This window comes from Juglans regia, chromosome 16 (genome assembly GCF_001411555.2).
Source record: "Juglans regia cultivar Chandler chromosome 16, Walnut 2.0, whole genome shotgun sequence".
Lineage (NCBI taxonomy): Eukaryota > Viridiplantae > Streptophyta > Magnoliopsida > Fagales > Juglandaceae > Juglans > Juglans regia.
The window spans coordinates 1,258,141-1,262,925 of record NC_049916.1 but is presented as its reverse complement, the minus strand read 5'-3'; positions in this window follow the sequence as shown (position 1 = coordinate 1,262,925).

The window sequence follows — 4,785 nt, the reverse complement described above, 5'->3', positions numbered from 1 at the left end:
AGATGGAATGAATAAACTTTGACGAGACCTTTGCTCCGGTTGCCAGACTTGAATCTATCCAGATATTGTTAAGCATTGCATGCCACATGTGTTTTAAGCTGTATCAAATGGATGTCAAGAGTGCCTTTCTGAATGGGATCCTCCAAGAAGAAGTGTACGTCGAACAACCAAAGGATTTCAATGATCCAAAATATCCTAATCATGTCTATAGGTTGAAGAAAGCCTTGTATGGTTTGAAACAAGCTCCTAGAGCTTGGTATTAGAGGCTAACTTCGTATCTAGAAGATCACAATTTTCTGAGAGGAAGTGTTGACATGACACTGTTTATCAGAAAAGTTGAGAAGACATAACAGTTGCTCAAATCTAATGTGGATGACATTGTATTTGGATTATCTGTTGATGCCCTGGCTCTTGAATTTGCTAAAGAAATGAAAAAGGAATTTGAAATGAGCATGTTAGGTGAACTAACCTTTTTCTTAGGACTCCAAGTGAAACAGTTAGATAATGGGATGTTTATATCTCAATCCAAATATGTAAAGGAATTAATCAAAAAATTTGGATTAGATGGGAAAAGCCATGCCAGAACTCCCATGAGCACAAGTGTTAAGCTTAGCATTGATGGGTCAAGCAAGAATGTTGAGCAATCCTTGTATAGGAGCATAATTGGAAGTCTACTGTATCTCACTGCAAGTAGACCAGACATTGCTTTTAGTGTTGGGGTCTGTGCTAGATTTCAAACCACTCCCAAGGAATCACATTTGGTAGCTGTCAAACGCATACTTCGCTATGTAAATGAGACAGACAATTATGGGATCTGGTATTCTAGAGACTCTAATACTGAGCTTGCAGGCTATTCGGATGCTGATTGGGCAGGTAATGCAGATGATAGGAAAAGCACTTCTAGTGGGTATTTCTATGTGGGCACAAACCTTGTTGCCTGGAAGAGCAAGAAGCAAAACTCCATATCGATGTCCACGGCTGAGGCTGAATATATTGATGCAGGCAGTTGTTGCACGCAATTGTTGTGGATGAAGCAAATGCTATGTGACTATGGCGTTACTCAAGGTGTGATGAGCATTTATTGTGACAATACCAATGCCATAAACATTTCAAAAAATCATGTCCAACACTCCAGGACCAAGCACATTGACATTAGACATCATCTTATTCGAGAGCTAGTAGAAACACATGTTGTGACTCTTGAGTACATTCCCACCGAACACCAACTAGCCGACCTTTTTACTAAATCCTTGGATGGGCTTCAGTTTGAATTACTTAGAAAAGCTATTAGTATTTGTGCATTGACCTGAGGGTTGAAACATGCATAACATGCACTTATTTATTTTTGCTGTTTTGTGGTTATTCGTTTTCTTGTTTCACTTTTGTTATTACTGCCTTTACATGCACTCCTTGGTTGTGTTATCAGTTGTTGGTGTTGTCAATTCTAAAAATCTAGGTGCATCTGTCTTTTGAGAATTGTATCATATATCTATGGTTTACAAAGGTTTGGAACATGAGTATCTTTTGTAATTTGTGACTAGCATCACATACTTCACTCCCTGCTTGGTCAATCGACGTTTCACCACTGTGAGTTTTGGGGAGGCAATCAAAAGTGTTAGGAAGCTCTACCTACACACAGAATTAATCACGGGCTAGACAACCTCATTATTGTTCCCTTGTGCAAAGAAAAAGAAAAAGAGATGATGTTGTATATCATTGAAAAAAAAAAAGGTGGGGAAACAGGTATCTTGATTGATACTGATAATCAAACAGAAGCATCCAGGTTCTAGTAGCAATAGGTTTGACTTTCTACATCTTGGAAGAATTTTCCAAACACTTATGGTTTCTTGTACAGCCCAACCCCGCTCACACTTTTTGGTTGAAATTTCTTGATTGAGCAAGGACCTTATTAACACGCGAGTCTTTATTACTTGTGGTACTTTGTTTTTATTACCTGCGTGTTATATGAGGATATGATGTTTTTCTACATTTGATATGTATTTTTTATTTGAAAATTGACTTCATTAACAGTTGGATCACACTGAAGTTTTTTAAGCAGGAAGTGAAAATTTTGGGATTCCGCTCGAGCGAAACTTAACTGCTGCTCAAGCGAATATGTTTTAAAAAAAACCCACGCGTCATTTTTTTTTCCAGCCCGTTTCTCTTCTCTGCGACTTTTCTCTCCCTCTTCGTGCGACTTATTCTCCTCTCTATGTCCGTGCACTTTTCACTCGATTTCTCTCAAGAAATTTGATTTAATCACGGTAAGTCTCTCATCTTTCCTTCTTCTCAATCATTTTTGGTTATTATTTTCCATTTCCATCATGCATTTCCATAAACTTGTATTTCGGTAGTTAGGGCTTTTGTTTTGGATTTCAAAATGATGAGAATGATTTGGGCTGCTTGTTGATTGTTATTTGGGTGTAGAGAATGATTCTCTCAGTCTTGTATTGAGGAGATTCATGGAACTCCCAAGGAGTTTTTCATTTGGTTTTTGCTTGGATGCACTCCAAGTGCTCGGTGAAATGCTTCAATGATGTTTAGTTTCTCATTTTCATCATGCATTAGCATTGCATTGTTCCCATGTTCATTACATGTCTATCCTAGTGTTGGGATAGTGTTCAGCATTGAGGCTTGGGACTACCATTGGGTTTAAAACCCAACCTTGGCATTATGTTTTTTTGATAAGTAAAATAAGACTTTATTGAATTACCAAAGTAACAAGATACAAAGAAAATGCCCTATTTATGAAGGCATGTTGGAAACTAGGAATTCATGAAGGTCCATGTCATTTAAGTCTATAGCAATGGCCCAAGTACAAAGAGTTTTAAAAAATAACAATTTTAGCTCCTCCACAGATCTCTCTTTGTCTTCAAAAGTCCTCTCATTTCGTTCCTGCCATAGACACCACATAATACAGATAGGGATCATCTTCCACACTGCTTTAATCTGTCTCATCCCCCGGATAGAATTCCAGCAAGCCAATACATCCAAAACTGTTTCCGGCATCACCCACGCCATATCCATCCTTTTAAACACCTCATCCCAAATAGTCTTAGCTATCTCACAGTGTAAAAGTAAGTGATTTACCGTCTCACCCCCTCTTTTACACATACAGCACCAATCTGCAATAATTATCCTTCTCCTTCTTAGATTATCCGTAGTGAGTATCTTACCCAAAGACGCTGTCCACACAAAGAAAGAGGCTTTGGGAGGAGCCTTATGGCCCCAAAGCTTTCTCCAAGGAAACTGTATCTCTGGTTCTTGTGTGAGAACCTTATAGAAAGAGCGAGCTGAGAATACCCATTTCTCTGCAGGATGCCACCACATCTCATCTTCTTGCTGAATGTTCGGTCGAACAGAATATAAGAGGCTATAAAATTCTACAAAACTTCCCATCTCCCAATCCTGTGCCGCCCGGTTGAAGTTGATGTTCCAATGAATGTTTCTACCTGAGACTGAGACTTCCATAACCTCCGCCACTGTGGCATCTTTGTTACTTGCAATCAAGAAAAGAGACGGAAACAGATCTAAAAGAACACTGGTACTACACCATGCATCCTTCCAAAATCTAATCTTGACACCTGTCCCCAAGTGCAATCTAGTGTATCGCTGGAAAACCTCCCATCTTCTTCTAATGTATTTCCATAACCCCTTGCCCGTTGTTCCTCTCACTTCTCTGGTACACCACCCCTCCCCTAGATCACCATATTTGCTTTCAATCACCGACTTCCATAAGGCCTCTGGTTCCTTGGTATATCTCCACAACCATTTGCCTAGTAAAGCCCGATTAAAAACTCTCAAATTTCTGACACCCAAACCGCCATTGGAGATAGGCCGACATACCATCTCCCACTTAACTAAGTGGAATTTAAACTCCTCTCCCAAGCCCCCCCACAGAAAGCCTCTATGTAACTTCTCAAGTCTACCCGCCACACTTGCCGGTATAGGGAATAAAGATAAAAAGTAGGTGGGAAGGTTGGAAAGTGTACTTTTGATTAAAGTAGTCCGACCCCCTTTCGACAAATACATTCTCTTCCACCCTGCTAATCTCCTTTCCACTTTTTCAATTACTGTATCCCATATCATACGAGACTTCGGTGCTATACCCAACGGCAATCCCAAGTAAGACATAGGTAAAGACGCAATTTTACACCCCAGAATGCCTGTCAAATCCCTTATGTCTTGAACTTCTCCAATCGGTACCAACTCAGATTTATCATAATTCACTTTCAAGCCAGATACTGCTTCAAAACATAGCAGCAATGCCTTTACCGCCCTTAACTGAGCGTGATCAGCCTCACACATGATAAGCGTGTCATCTGCAAACAACAGGTGAGAAACAGTTGTGATACCCCTACTCGGTGATCCAATCTGAAAACCACTGATGGAACCATTAGACACTAAGGCTGAGATCATCCTACTCAATGTCTCCATAACAATGACAAAAAGTAGAGGAGATAACGGATCCCCTTGTCTCAAGCCACGAGAGCTAGGGAAGAAACCCTCTGGGCTACCATTAATCAACACCGAGAACCGTACCGTAGAAATACACCATCTGATCCATGACTTCCACCTCTCACCAAACCCACACCTACCCAGTAAATAAAGAAGGAAATCCCAATTAACATGATCGTACGCCTTTTCCATATCTAATTTACACATAATCCATGCTTTGCCCATCTTCAATCTACTGTCGAAGCATTCATTAGCAATAAGAGCCGCATCAAGAATCTGTCTACCCTTAACAAAAGCATTCTGTGGTTTGGAAACAATTTTCCCCAA